This window comes from Salmo salar, chromosome 14, assembly GCF_965601325.2.
Source record: "Salmo salar chromosome 14, fSalSal1, whole genome shotgun sequence".
Taxonomy (NCBI): Eukaryota; Metazoa; Chordata; class Actinopteri; order Salmoniformes; family Salmonidae; genus Salmo; species Salmo salar.
Window position 1 is genome coordinate 23,626,530 of NC_138304.1, and position 15,934 is coordinate 23,642,463.

The 15,934-nt window shown below is 41.8% G+C and overlaps 1 pseudogene; it reads left to right on the forward strand.

Moving 5' to 3' along the window:
• The first annotated feature begins 5,083 nt into the window (after positions 1–5,083).
• LOC145860317 (T cell receptor alpha variable 27-like) lies at positions 5,084–15,609 on the forward strand (annotated as a pseudogene).
• The last annotated feature ends 325 nt before the right edge of the window (positions 15,610–15,934 follow it).

Here is a 15,934-nt window from a genome sequence, read left to right on the forward strand (position 1 = left end):
CTATGATAGATAGATCAGCATTGCACTGCTCCTTACCTTTTCCACTTCAAACTGACTGACTAGTCATGAGAAATTGGCTGATCCTGCATGTTCTGGCTGCATGCTGCTTTGGTATAACATCACTCTGTTCATCTGTCTCTTCCTGTGCATTTGCTCATTTAATTAATATACATTATTATTATATGTTGTGAAGATATATTTATCTTTCTTTTCAGGGTGCAGAGCAGAAGAGAATGTAACACAGCCAACAGAAGATATATTGGTCGTAGAAGGACAAATAACAACACTCACTTGTCTATTCGTCAGAATTAATTAATCACCATATCTCTTCTGGTACAAACAACTAGCAAATATCACCTCCATGTTTATGCTGAGAAAGGATGTTCACCTGCAGACACTACTACTGAGTTCAAGGAGAGATTTGATGCCCTTCTGAATGTCACAGCAAAATCAGTCCCCTTAAAGACCCAGAGGTTACAGCTGTCTGAATTTTAGAGTAAATACGAAGATTATCCTCATTTCAAATACATCAATCTGGTAATTGATCTGTCACCTATTCATATTTGTCGGTGGCAGTTATCAGCAGACCATCCAGACAAATTCACATAAAGTTTATGTAGAGGAGGGTAGTTTTGCTTACCTGAAACTACTCCTCAGCATACAGTGTACTGTGGTATAAACAGGATCCAGGATCAGCTCCTCAATTCCTCCTCTTCATCTTCCATGCCTCTAGGACTGTAGTGAGAGATAAACCCCCATACTCTCACCTCACTGTTAAACTGAACAAAGATCTGGAGATCTGCTCTGCTGAAGTGAGAGACTTTGCTCTGTAGGACTGTTCTGTAGAGCCCACATTGACATGAAACAGAGAAACTGTCACGTTCTGACCTTAGTATGAGGTCACTTTTCCATAGTAGATTGGTCAGGGCGTGACAGCCTGGGTGTTTTTGTCTATATATTTGGGGTTTTCTGTTTTCTATGTGGGTTGTCTAGATTGTCGTTCTATGTTGTATTTTCTATGTTGGTGCCGGGTATGGTTTCCAATCAGAGGCAGGTGTTTTTCGTTGTCTCTGATTGGAAGACATACTTAAGCAGCCTGTTTTTCATGTGGTTTTGTGGGTGGTTGTTTTCCGTTTCGTTGTTTGTACCTGACGGGACTGTTGTTGGTCGTTTTGTTATTTTGCTAAGTGTTTTCATTAAAAGTAATATGAGCACTTCACATGCCGCATTTTGGTCTCCTTTAGACGACCCTTAGTACAGAACCACCCACCGTGATTGGATCAAGCGGCGTGCCCGGGTAGATATGGACACCTGGTCAGTGGAAGAATGGTGGGAAAGGAGAAACTGGACTTGGGGCCAGGTAATCAAAAGATTTCGAACTTACCTGGAAGAAACGGGAGGCAAAAAATTTTGGGGGGGCACATGTGAGTAGTTTGGCTGGGCAAGGGTTGAGGCCTTAGTCAACTACTCCTGCTTTTTGTAGCGAGCATGTGCGTGCCTCTCTCCAGTGCGCCTCCGTAGCACAGTATGTCCAGTGTCTGTTCCTCGCATTCTTCCTCTAGTGCGTGTCCATAACCCGGTACGGCCAGTGCCTGCTGTGAGCACTCGGCCCTTAGTGCGTCTCCCCAGTCCGGTGAGAACGATTCCTGCTCCTCGTAAAAAGCCTCCAGTGATAGTCGACGGTCCAACGCCCGTAAGGATGATCCTTGGTGAGGAACCTATTGAAATGATACATGGCATGGAGTCAGTAGCAACGGTCATAAGTCCGGAACCGATGATGACGCCTCCTAGTCCGGAGCCTCCAGCGACGCTCCCCAGCCCGGAGCCTCCAGCGACGCTCCCCAGCCCGGAGCCTCCAGCGACGATCCCCAGTCCGGAGCCTCCAACGACGCTCCTCAGCCCTGAGCCTCCAGCGACGCTACCCAGCCCGGAGCCTCCAGCGACGCTCCCCAGTCCGGAGCCTCCAGCGACGCTCCTCGGCCCGGAGCCTTCAGCGGAGGTCTGCGGCCCAGAGCCTTCAGCGGATGTCTGCGGCCCAGAGCCTTCAGCGGAGGTCTGCGGCCCAGAGCCTTCAGCGGAGGTCTGCGACCCAGAGCCTTCAGCGGAGGTCTGCGGCCCAGAGCCTTCAGCGGATGTCTGCGGCCCAGAGCCTTCAGCGGATGTCTGCGGCCCAGAGCCTTCAGCGGAGGTCTGCGGCCCAGAGCCTTCAGCGGAGGTCTGCGGCCCAGAGCCTTCAGCGGAGGTCTGCGGCCCAGAGCCTTCAGCGGAGGTCTGCGGCCCAGAGCCTTCAGCGGAGGTCTGCGGCCCAGAGCCTTCAGCGGAGTTTTGCAGCCCAGAGCCTTCAGCGGAGTTTTGCAGCCCAGAGCCTTCAGCGGAGTTTTGCAGCCCAGAGCCTTCAGCGGTGGTCTGCAGCCCAGAGCCTTCAGTGGCGGCCTGCAGCCCAGATCCTCCAGCGGCGGCTTGGAGGTCGATTCCTCCAATAATGATCTACAGGCTTACGTTACAGAAGCAGAGGAATCTACGGGCGGAATGGAGGTTTCGCCCTGAGCCAGAGCCCAGAAGGTTCTGGGTGTTGCATATGAGCCGCCATAGACTGTTGTCACCCTCCCTGCCCTCCCTTTCTGTTTGGGGTTGTTGTTTTTTGGGGGGGTTTAGGTGCAGTCGGAGTCTGCACCTTTGGAGGGGGGTACTGTCACGTTCTGACCTTAGTATGAGGTCATTTTTCCATAGTAGATTGGTCAGGGTGTGACAGGGGGGTGTTTTTGTCTATGTATTTTGGGTTTTCTGTTTTCTATGTGGGTTGTCTAGAATGTCGTTCTATGTTGGTGCCGGGTATGGTTTCCAGTCAGAGGCAGGTGTTTTTCGTTGTCTCTGATTGGAAGCCTTACTTAGGCAGCCTGTTTTTCATGGGGTTTTGTGGGTGGTTGTTTTCCGTTTCATTGTATGTACCTGAAGGGACTGTTGGTCGTTTTGTTACTTTGCTAAGTGTTTTCATTAAAAGTAATATGAGCACTTCACATGCCGCATTTTGGTCTCCTTTAGACGACCCTTATTACAGAAACACTGTACAAAAACCATACAACACTCTGCACTGTACTGCTGTGCTGTGACCTCCACAGTGCTGCAAAACATACTGACTCAGTAGTGCGCTGAATTTCATGGATTTACAAGCATCTGCTGTCTTCTGTTAGACCACAGTGCCATCAAGAAGATTCTCTAGTGAATAAATCAAATGTATATGAAACATCTTTGTTTCTACACTGTCAGTAGGAGGAGCTAAAGTGTAAAACTCAGGATTAGATCATGAATCCTCAAGATAAACATGATACTACCATGTAGATCATAGCCAGTTGATGCTGTGCTTTTCATCAGCAGCTGGTGCTTATTCTACACATCCTGCCATCTACAATGTTGTTCTGTTCACTACTACTCTTCTTTGACTTGATAGGTAAGTAATTACATTTTCATTGAAACTGAGTGTTATTATGTCGAGAGTTATTTATTTTTCAAATCAAAGATCATGAAGGTAACGCATGGCATGAGGATAAACGTTTTTTTTACTTTGAATACTTTTTATCTTTACATTGCATTTGAAATGAATTAATTCTCCCATGTGGGTTTAAAGTAATATATATAATATAATGTTTTTACAGGTGTCAGTTCTGAACAGCTATTAACACCCTACACTGATGAAGAAGTGGCTTCAGAAAGGGACAGAGTTACTCTCTCTTGCAACTACACCTCCACTGGTAGCATTCTATGGTATCGACAATATCCCAAATCAGCACCACAGTTACTGGTTATGGAGTATGCGGATATTACAACAGGGTTCACTCTAAATCATGACAAAAATGTCAAACTTACGGATCTGAAGATCTCCTCTGCTGAAGTGACAGACTCTGCTATGTACTACTGTGCTCTGAAGCCCACAGTGACAGGAAACCCAGAAACACTGTACAAAAACCTAACATCGCCTCTATTTACGCTCTGTAGTTCCAGGTTGAATTTGACAATAGTGCCATCAAGTGGAGTCAACATGCACACATTCTATTGTTTCCAAGAGGAGGAGAATAGTGTTATTCATAACATGTAATGAGTGGAACTGATTCACCCAGAGAGTGAATGTTTCAATAGAAGATCATTAGAGAAATCTCTGTCTAACACCCAGTCGCTATGATGCTGCTCTTTTCAGTCTTGTTTATGTGCACGTATAGGTAAGAATTCACTCTCCAGTAACTGAATGTGTACTAACAGAATGTACACTGTTCAGTATTCATTACAATATGCTATTATCAATATCAAGAGGTAATACACTTTGAAACACCAAGTGTGGATATACTGTACACTGTCTACATTGACTCAGTAATCCATGTTTTTCTTTTATACAGGTACAAGTGTTGAAGACATAATTACTCCAGACAGAGATGTAGTGGATATTATGGAGGGTAGTAGTGTTCAACTCTCCTGTAGATACAACAGCTCCTTAAACCTGTTGGGGATAGGGGGCAGTATTTGCACGGCCAGATAAAAAACATACCCAATTTAATCTGGTTACTACTCCTGCCCAGTAACTAGAATATGCATATAATTATTGGCTTTGGATAGAAAACACCCTAAAGTTTCTAAAACTGTTTGAATGGTGTCTGTGAGTATAACAGAACTCATATGGCAGGCAAAAACCTGAGAAGATTCCTTACAGGAAGTGGCCTGTCTGACAAGTTCTTGTTCATCTTGGCTCTGTTTATTGAAGACTGAGGATCTTTGCTGTAACGTGACACTTCCTACGGCTCCCATAGGCTCTCAGAGCCCGGGAAAAAGCTGAATGATATCGAGGCAGCCCCAGGCTGAAACACATTTGCGCTTTTGGCAAGTGGCCGATCAGAGGACAATGGGCTTAGGCGCGTGCACGAGTCGACCCCGTGCTTTATTTTCTTTCAAAGTTGTCAAAAATACAATTATAATGCAGATTTGAGTATCACTAAATTGTATTATGATAATGAGAAGGGGAAAGAAATCATCAACAGACCAAAAAGTCAAGAACAGCCGCATGTTTTTCCTTTCTTGACAAGTAGCAGTTTTGAAGATGCCAAAAGATGCCCACCCTATGGTGGGTGGTGTGGAGGGTGATACCATCACACTGTCCTGTAGCTACACTGGCTCTGTAAACAATCTACAGTGGTATCGTTAGTATCCCAGGTCTAAACCAGTGTTCCTGATTCTCAGCACGAAATCAGGATATGTCCAGAAACTTGTCCCTCCTCGCCTTCCAGCTCAGGTTCATACAGACCGTGTAAAAAAAAACAACAAAGACTACAGCAAAAACTACACATTTTCAGATAGAAATTAAGTCTAAAATAAACTGAGGAGGCCAATAGGAACTGAAAACCCTTAAGCACAAACCACAGAAGAAGAGTTACATATCCAGTTATCAGAGGAGGGGCCTCATAGTCAAACACTGGTATAGGCTGGGTATACCTGCAACCATGAGGATGTCTCTGTAGAGGAACTACTCAACTCTCTCACTGTCTTATCTCTCAGTTGGTTTATCTAGTCTGTGTCAGGATGTCACTCATATTACTGTTGTTCCCTCAGCGTTTGTAAGTGAGTGCTGAATTCAATTATTTCTCTTGTCAGACTTTATGGGCACCTAACCCATGTATTGTTTCTCATTTGGAATAAACATTAAGGGGATTCAGTTCATTTGCATGGCAAAGAGGGACTTTGCAATTAAATGCAATTCATCTGATCACTCTTCATAACATTCTGGAGTAAAGGCATATTGCCATCATACAAACTGAGGCAGTAGACTTTGTGAAAATGAATATTTGTGTCATTCTCAAAACTTTTGGCCACGACTGTACAGTACTCTGTGTTGTGTGCCGTTTTTTAAGTCAAGGGGAGGTGTTATTTAACTTCACTAGGGTAGGGGGCACTATTCTCTCTTCCGGATGAAAAGCGTGCCCAAAGTAAACTGCCTGCTACTCAGGCCCAGAAGCTAGGATATGCATATGATTTGGATAGAAAACACTGTAAAGTTTCCAAAACTGTTAAAAAAAATTCTGAGTATAACAGAACTGATATGGCAGGCGAAAACCTGAGAAAAATCCATCCAGGAAGTGGGATTGTTTTATTTTCTAGTTGTCTATTGAATGCCATTACAGAATCCATTGACTTAGGACTCAAATTGCACTTCCGATGGCTTCCACTAGATGTCAACAGTCTTTAGAAATTGTTTCAGGGTTGTGTTCTGAAAAATGAGGGAGTAAGAACACTTTGAATGAGTGGACACTGCAGTGGCCCAGATCTTTTTCATGCATGAGACTGAGAGAGCGCCTTTCTTGTTTACCTTTTATATTGATGACGTTATTGTCCGGTTGAAATATTATCGATTACTTAGGCTAAAAACAACATGAGGTTTGAATATAAACATCGTTTGACATGTTTCTACAAACTTTACGGATACTATTTGGATTTTTCATCTGCCTGTTGTGACTGCATTTGAGCCTGTGGATTCCTGAAGAAAACATGCGAACAAAACGGAGGTTTTTGGATATAAAAATGGACTTTATCGAACTAAATTAACATTTATTGAGTAAATGGGAGTCTCGTGAGTGCAACCATAGGAAAATCATCAAAGGTAAGTGATTACTTTTATCACTATTTCTGACTTGTGTAACTCCTCTACTTGACTGGTTACTGTTTGTAATGATTTGTCTGCTGGGCGCTGTCGCCAGATAATGGCATGGTATGCTTTCACCATAAAGCCTTTTTGAAATCTGACACCGTGGTTGAATTAACAAGAAGTTCATCTTTAACCTGTTATGGCTAGGGGGCAGTATTTTCACGGCTGGATAAAAAACGTACCCGATTTAATCTGGTTACCACTCCTACCCAGTAACTAGAATATGCATATACTTATTACATATGGATAGAAAACACCCTAAAGTTTCTAAAACTGTTTGAATGGTGTCTGTGAGTATAACAGAACTCATTTGGCAGGCAAAAATGTGAGAAGGTTTCATTCAGGAAGTGGCCTGTCTGACAAGGTGTCGTTCTTCTTGTCTCTGTTTATTGAAGAGTGAGGATCTTAGCTGTCCCGTGACACTTCCTACGGCTGCCATAGGGTCTCAGAAGGCGGTAAAAAGCTGAGTCGTGGCTTTGCAGGCTCTGGCTGAAAAAAAGTAGCGCGTTTGGGTAGTGGCTGGTTACAGTACTGTGAGACTCAGGCTCGTGCCCGCGTCGACCGAAAGCTTTGTTTACTTTCCTCTGTTTAGCTAAATGGACATTCCCGGTCGGAATATTATCGCTTTTTTACGAGAAAAATTGCATAAAAATTGATTTTAAACAGCAGTTGACATGCTTCGAAGTACGGTAATGGAATATTTAGATTTTTTTTGTCACGAATTGCGCCATGCGCACGACCCTGATTTACCATTTCAGATAGTGTCTGGGACGCACGAACAAAACGCCGCTATTCGGATATAACGATGGATTATTTTGGACCAAATCAACATTTGTTATTGAAGTAGCAGTCCTGGGAGTGCATTCTGACGAAGACAACAAAAGGTAATCAAACTTTTATAATAGTAAACCTGATATTGGTGAGTGCTAAACTTGCCGGGTGTCTAAATAGCTAGCCCGTGATGCCTGGGCTATGTACTTAGAATATTGCAAAATGTGCTTTCACCAAAAAGCTAGCATCAGGAGTGGTAACCAGATTAAATCGGGTACGTTTTTTATCCAGCCGTGAAAATACTGCCCCCTAGCCATAACAGGTTAAACTGAACGATGAGAGAACCCGTGTGAATCTGGAGATCTCCTCTGCTGAAGTGTTAGACTCTGCTCTTTACTACTGTGCCCTGGAGCCCACAATGAAGCGAAACCCAGACACACAGTACAAAAATGTGAACTGAAAACACTGACATCCCCTAAGAGAAACATGTTCATTATTAGGTCCCTTCAGTAGACAGTGGTTTCATCCAATATCCAATAGAGGGAGACTAAGGTAATCACATTTCAGTGCAGCCCTGCATTTTGAGGATGTGACAGTGGCATCATGCAGGAACAAGATGTCTGTTGTTACTTCTGCTCATCTGACAAGTCTCTATATTTTCGGTGAGGCTTCAAAGGTTTGAGAAGAGATGTTCCATTCAGAACTAGAAGGAGGAGGATTTTTTTTTATTCACACAAATCTTGCTGTGCTGTGTGCTATCATTTTAAATTCCAGTTTCAGCCACAATGTCAATCCCCACATTTATTTAGCTTTAACCTGTTAGGGCTAGAGGGCAGTATTGACACGGCCGGATAAAAAACGTACCCGATTTAATCTGGTTACTACTCCTGCCCAGTAACTAGAATATGCATATAATTATTGGCTTTGGATAGAAAACACCCTAAAGTTTCTAAAACTGTTTGAATGGTGTCTGTGAGTATAACAGAACTCATATGGCAGGCCAAAACCTGAGAAGATTCCATGCAGGAAGTGGCCTGTCTGACAAGTTGTGTTTCATCTTGGCTCTTTTTATTGAAGACTGAGGATCTTTGCAATAACTTGACACTTCCTACGGCTCCCATAGGCTCTCAGAGCCCAGGAAAAAGCTGAACGATATCGAGGCAGGCTCTGGCTGAAACACTTTATCGCGTTTGGCAAGTGGCCGATCAGAGTACTATGGGCTTAGGCGCGTGCACGAGTCGACCGAATGCTTTATTTTCTTTCGTCTGTTTACCTAAACGCAGATTCCCAGTAAGAATAGAAGCTAGCTAGCTAACGAAGAATAACAAAGAATATCTAGTTAACAGAAGAAAAGAAAGAGAAAATCAGGACAGAAGAAAAAGGATATCAAAGTGAAACAGTTCTCTAAAGACACAAGAGACAATAATACAAGAAACAACACTTCTGTAGCTTGTCAACTATGTGTCTGTCTATCCCTGTTCTCTCCCCTCTGCACAGGCCATACAAACGCTTCACACCGCGTGGCCGCTGCCACTCTAACCTGGTGGTCCCAGTGCGCACGACCCACGTGGAGTTCCAGGTCTCCGGCAGCCTCTGGAACTGCCGGTCTGCGGCCAACAAGGCTGAGTTCATCTCAGCCTATGCTACCCTCCAGTCCCTAGACTTCCTGGCGCTGACGGAAACATGGATTACCACAGATAACACTGCTACTCCTACTGCTCTCTCCTCGTCTGCCCACGTGTTCTCGCATACCCCTAGAGCATCGAGCCAGCGGGGTGGTGGCACTGGAATCCTCATCTCTCCCAAGTGGACATTCTCTCTTTCTCCCCTGACCCATCTGTCTATCTCCTCATTTGAATTCCATGCTGTCACAGTTACCAGCCCTTTCAAGCTTAACATCCTTATCATTTATCGCCCTCCAGGTTCCCTTGGAGAGTTCATCAATGAGCTTGACGCCTTGATAAGTTCCTTTCCTGAGGATGGCTCACCTCTCACAGTTCTGGGTGACTTTAACCTGTTGGGGCTAGGGGGCAGCATTTGCACGTCTGGATAAAAAAAATGTACCCGATTTAATCTGGTTACTAATCCTACCCAGTAACTAGAATATGCATATACTTATTATATATGGATAGAAAACACTCTAAAGTTTCTAAAACTGTTTGAATGCTGTCTGTGAGTATAACAGAACTCATTTGGCAGGCAAAACCCTGAGACATTTTCTGACAGGAAGTGGATACCTGATGTGTTGTATTGACTTTAAACCTATCCCATTGAAAAACACAGGGGCTTAGGAATATTTTGGCACTTCCTATTGCTTCCACTAGATGTCACCAGCCTTTACAAAGTGTTTTGAGTCTTCTGGAGGGAGATCTGACCGAACAAGAGCCATGGAACGATGATGTCCCATTAGACACCTGGCGCGCGAGTTCATGTTGGGTACCCTCGTTCCAATACGTTATAAAAGAGTATGCATTCGTCCACCTTGAATATTATTCATGTTCTGGTTAAAAAAGGCCCTAATGATTTATGCTATACAACGTTTGACATGTTTGAACGAACGGAAATATATTTTTTCCCCTCGTTCATGACGAGAAGTCCGGCTGGCTTACATCATGTGCTAACGAGACGGAGATTTTTGGACATAAATGATGAGCTTTTTTGAACAAAACTACATTCGTTATGGACCTGTGATACCTGGAAGTGACATCTGATGAAGAGAATCAAAGGTAATGGATTATTTACATAGTATTTTCGATTTTAGATCTCCCCAACATGACGTCTAGTCTGTATCGCAACGCGTATTTTTCTGGGCGCAGTGCTCAGATTATTGCAAAGTGTGATTTCCCAGTAAGGTTATTTTTAAATCTGGCAAGTTGATTGAGTTCAAGAGATGTAAATCTATAATTCTTTAAATGACAATATAATATTTTACCAATGTTTTCTAATTTTAATTATTTAATTTGTGACGCTGACTTGACTGCCGGTTATTGGAGGGAAACGATTTCCTCAACATCAATGCCATAGTAAAACGCTGTTTTTGGATATAAATATGAACTTGATAGAACTAAAAATGCATGCATTGTCTAACATAATGTCCTAGGAGTGTCATCTGATGGAGATTGTAAAAGGTTAGTGCATCATTTTAGCTGGTTTTATGGTTTTGGTGACCCTGTCTTTGACTTGACAAAACATTACACACAACTCTTGTAAATGTACTGTCCTAACATACTCTAAATTTATGCTTTCGCCGTAAAACCTTTTTGAAATCGTAAAACGTGGTTAGATTAAGGAGATGTTTATCTTTCAAAGGGTGTAAAATAGTTGTATGTTTGAAAAATTTGAATTTTGACATTTATTTGGATTCAAATTTGCCGCTCTTGAAATGCACCTGCTGTTGATGGAGTGCACCACGGGTGGCACGCTAGCGTCCCACCTAGCCCATAGAGGTTAAAAAGGCCCTAAAGATTGATGGTATACATCGTTTGACATGTTTCTACGAACGTAAATATAACTTTTTTTGAGTTTTCGTTGTGAAATCTTCGGAGCACTTCCTACATTTGGAGTACCTTCCTGAACACGCTAACAAAAAGGAGGTATTTGGACATAAATGATGGACTTTATCGAACAAAACAACATTTATTCTGGACCTGGGAATCCTGGGAGTCCATTCTGATGAAGATCATCAAAGGTAAGTGAATATTTATAATGCTATTTATGATTTTAGATGACTCCAAAATGGCGGGTATCTGTATTGCCTGATGTTGTTTTCTGAGTGCCGTACTCAGATTATTGCAAAGTGTGCTACCTACTCAACAGCCAGTGTAATCCCGTGGTGCGATATTCAAATACCTTAGAGATGCTATTACTTCAATTTCTCAAACATTACTTCAATTTTTTAAAAATATGACTATTTTACACCATTTTAAAGACAAGACTCTCGTTAATCTAACCACACTGTCCGATTTCAAAAAGGCTTTACAACAAAAGCAAAACATTAGATTATGTCAGCAGAGTACCTAGCCAGAAATAATCAGACACCCATTTTTCAAGCTAGCATATAATGTCACATAAAACAAAACCACAGCTAAATGCAGCACTAACCTTTGATGATCTTCATCAGATGACAATCCTAGGACATTATGTTATACAATACATGCATGTTTTGTTCAATCAAGTTCATATTTATATCAAAAACCAGCTTTTTACATTAGCATGTGACTAGCATGTGACTAGCATTCCCACCGAACACTTCCGGTGAATTTACTAAATTACTCACGATAAACGTTCACAAAAAACATAACAATTATTTTAAGAATTATAGATACAGAACTCCTCTATGCACTCGCTATGTCCGATTTTAAAATAGCTTTTCGGTGAAAGCACATTTTGCAATATTCTGAGTAGATAGCCCGGCCATCACAGGCTAGCTATTTTGACACCCACCAAGTGTGGTACTCACCAAACTCCGATTTACTAGAATATGCATATAATTGTTTGATTTGGATAGAAAACACCCTAAAGTTTCTAAAACTGTTTGAATGGTGTCTGTGAGTATAACAGAAATCATTTGGCAGGCCAAAACCTGAGAAGATTCCAAATAGGAAGCGCATATATGCATATTCTAGTTACTGGGCAGGAGTAGTAACCAGATTAAATCGGGTATGTTTTTTATCCGGCCGTGCAAATACTGCCCCCTATCCCCAACAGGTTAATGAATTATCTATAATTCTTTGAATAACAGTTTAATATTTTATCAACGTTTATGATGAGTATTTCTATAAATTGATGTGCTCATTCACCGGAGGTTTTTGAAGGAAAAACATTTCTGAACATTACTGGCCAATGTAAAATGGGTTTTTTGGATATAAATCTGAACTTTATCGAGCAAAGCATACATGTATTGTGTAACATGAAGTCCTATGAGTGCCATCTGATGAAGATCATCAAAGGTTAGTGCTTAATTGTAGCTGTATTTCTGGTTTTTGTGACGCCTCTCCTTGCTTGGAAAATGGCTGTGTGGTTTTTCTTGTCAAGGTGATGTGCTAACATAATCTAATGCTATGCTTTCTCCATAAAGCCTTTTTGAAATCGGACAATGTGGTTGGATTAACGAGAATCTTATCTTTAAAATGGGAAATAATAGTTCTATGTTTGAGAAATTTGAATTATGAGATTTTTGTCGTTTTGAATTTGGCGCCCTGCTATTTCACTGGCTGTTGAATAGTGTGTCCTGCAGGTGGGACGGTCACGTCCCACATACCCAAGAGAGGTTAAGAAGAAATGTATTCTTAAAACGTCTTAAGGATCTCTACAGATCAGTGGCCCACCCTCGGGACATTTGAGCTAACGTGCGCTCATGTGATTAGCATGACATTGTAAGTAACAAGGAAATTTCCCACTACATAGACATATCTTATATGGGCAGAAAGCTTAAATTCTTGTTAATCTAACTGCACTGTCCAATTTTCAGTAGGTATTACAGTGAAAACATACCCTTCTATAGTTTGAGGAGAGTGCACAGTTATGTACTTGAAAATGTATATATTGACCAATTAGGCACATTTGGGCAGACTTGACACAACAGTTTGAACAGAAATGCAATAGTTCATTGGATCAGTCTAAAACTTTACAAATACACTGCTGCCATCTAGTGGCCAAAATATAAATTGTGCCTAGAGTCCTATGTCAGATAATGTCCTTTCTCTTGCATTTCAAAGATGTTGGAACAAAAAAATACAAAAAAACGCATGTTTTTTTCTTTGTATTATCTTTTACCAGATCTAATGTGTTATATTCGCCTATATTAATTTCACATTTCCACAAACTTCAAAATGTTTACTTTCAAATGGTATCAATAATATGCATATCCTTGCTTCAGGTCCTGAGCTACAGGCAGTTAGATTTGGGTATGTAATTTTAGGCCAAAAAACATTCGAAAGGGTCCAATCCTTAAGAGGTTTTAAGAAGGTTTTGTGAAACCGGCCCCAGGTCTATATTGGACTGATCCATAGGCTACTGTGGAAAATTATTCTGATTTTGTTGCAAATCCTCAGTGGACATATTATTGTATTATATTTGTCAGAAGAGCTCAATTTGGCATTAACAGAAAATATATTTCTTCAAACCCCATAACAACAGCCAAATTATAATGTTCACATGACTTGTATAATAAGATAACATTATGTATACACGATATTTATGGTTCCAAATATATCAACTTTAACAAGGAATCCCTCTTGCTATTGAACTAAATAATTGAATATACAATAAGCTACAGTGGATGGAACATAAAGTCTATAACAGTCTGTTCTTCCTCTATACATGATTCATAATGGCACATTGGCTTAGGAATACTTTACTTATTCTGGATGCATGCTATTTTGGTACAGTATAGTGCTTCTCCTTTCTACACTCTCATTCTATGAACCTTAGCATATTATGTATTATACAACCCCAAGATATATTTTTTCAGATTGCAAAGATGAGGCTGTTGACCGGCAGAGTGGACATGTTACTGCCTTTGAAAGAGGACTGTAACTACACTACCAGTAGTCCAGTCCAGGTACATCCAGTTAACTAGGAACTCTCCTCAGTATGTCCTGAGAAGAGATCGTTATTCAGAAGGGAGCAGTAGTGTTGAGTTCCAGTGGAGGTTTCATTCCAGCCTGAATTTCGCATCTAGCTCTGTAGAGTGTTTGCCTCAGGATTCTCAATGTTTGACAATACACAAAAAGAGGAGGAGACAAGGATTTCATGCTGTCATCACGGCCTAGCTACATCCGAGCGGTTTTACTCTTCTCCCATTGATCTCACACTAGCAGACATGGGACCCTGGCTGAGTAATTTACTGATTCTTGCTGCATGTTGTTACGGTATAATAAAAAAAATATCTGATTTGTTTACTGACTTTGCTCAAATCCCTTTTTTTTCCAAACATATTTTTCAGTACAATACTACCATTCATACATTTGTATTCACTCAATCAGGTTGCTTGATTATTTTCTCCCTGATACAATTGTGTATTACACTATTTTCCAGAATGCAGAGGAGAAGACTCAGTCATTTAGCCAACAGGAGATGTGATCGCTACTAAAGGAGAACAGGTCACACTGGACTATCAAATCAAAAATCAAATCAAATCAAATGTATTTATATAGCCCTTTGTACATCAGCTGAAATCTCAAAGTGCTGTACAGAAACCCAGCCTAAAACCCCAAACAGCAAGCAATGCATGTGAAAGAAGCACGGTGGCTAGGAAAAACTCCCTAGGAAAAACTCCCTAGAAAGGCCAAAAACCTAGGAAGAAACCTAGAGAGGAACCAGGCTATGAGGGGTGGCCAGTCCTCTTCTGGCTGTGCCAGGTGGATATTATAACAGAACATGGTCAAGATGTTAAAATGTTCATAAATGACCAGCATGGTCAAATAATAATAATCATAGTAGTTGTCGAGGGTGCAACAAGCACGTCCGGTGAACAGGTCAGGGTTCCGTAGCCGCAGGCAGAACAGTTGAAACTGGAGCAGCAGCATGGCCAGGTGGACTGGGGACAGCAAGGAGTCATCATGCCAGGTAGTCCTGAGGCATGGTCCTAGGGCTCAGGTCCTCCGAGAGAAAGAAAGAAAAAGAGAATTAGAGAGAGCATATTTAAATTCACACAGGACACCGGATAAGACAAGAGAAATACTCCAGATGTAACAGACTGACCCTAGCCCCCCGACACATAAACTACTGCAGCATAAATACTGGAGGCTGAGACAGGAGGGATCAGAAGACACTGTGGCCCCATCCGATGATACCCCCGGACAGGGCCAAACAGGCAGGATATAACCCCACCCACTTTGCCAAAGCACAGCCCCCACACCACTGACTATCAATTTTATACAGATGATACTAGAAATCTCTACCTGTTCTGGTACAAGCATGAATTACATGGTTTCCCAAAGTTCATGCTGGGCCGTTTTCCTTTTGGAAGTAAAAATGCCACTGAGTTCAAGGATAGATTTGATGCCCATCTCGATGCAGACTCCAAGTCAGTCCCCTTGACGTTCCAGAGGTTGCAGCTGTCTGACTCTGCTGTGTACTACTGTGCTCTGAGGCCCACTGTGACAACAGGATATACAGCCTCATTTCAAAAACGATTTGATAGTGTGATGTAAGACTCTTAGAGAGCCTAGTGGAAGCTCCTCCTCAATGCTTCCGAAGGCAGAGTTAAAGAAGTGGTGACACATATAAGTGTGTTTGCTCTCTCCTTACCTACCCATCTCACAGTAGACATGGAATCTTGGCTGAAGAATATTCTGATTCTTTCTGCATTTTGTTGGGGTATGATAAAACATTTTTGCTGACTGCCATTGCTCTAATTATCACTTGATGTTGTCATGAAGAATCGTGAAATTAGCTCACTCTATATGCTCCCAATGATTTAATTGGTATAAATCATCAAACATCCGTTCTTTTTTCAACGTATATAATTTCTCTCCA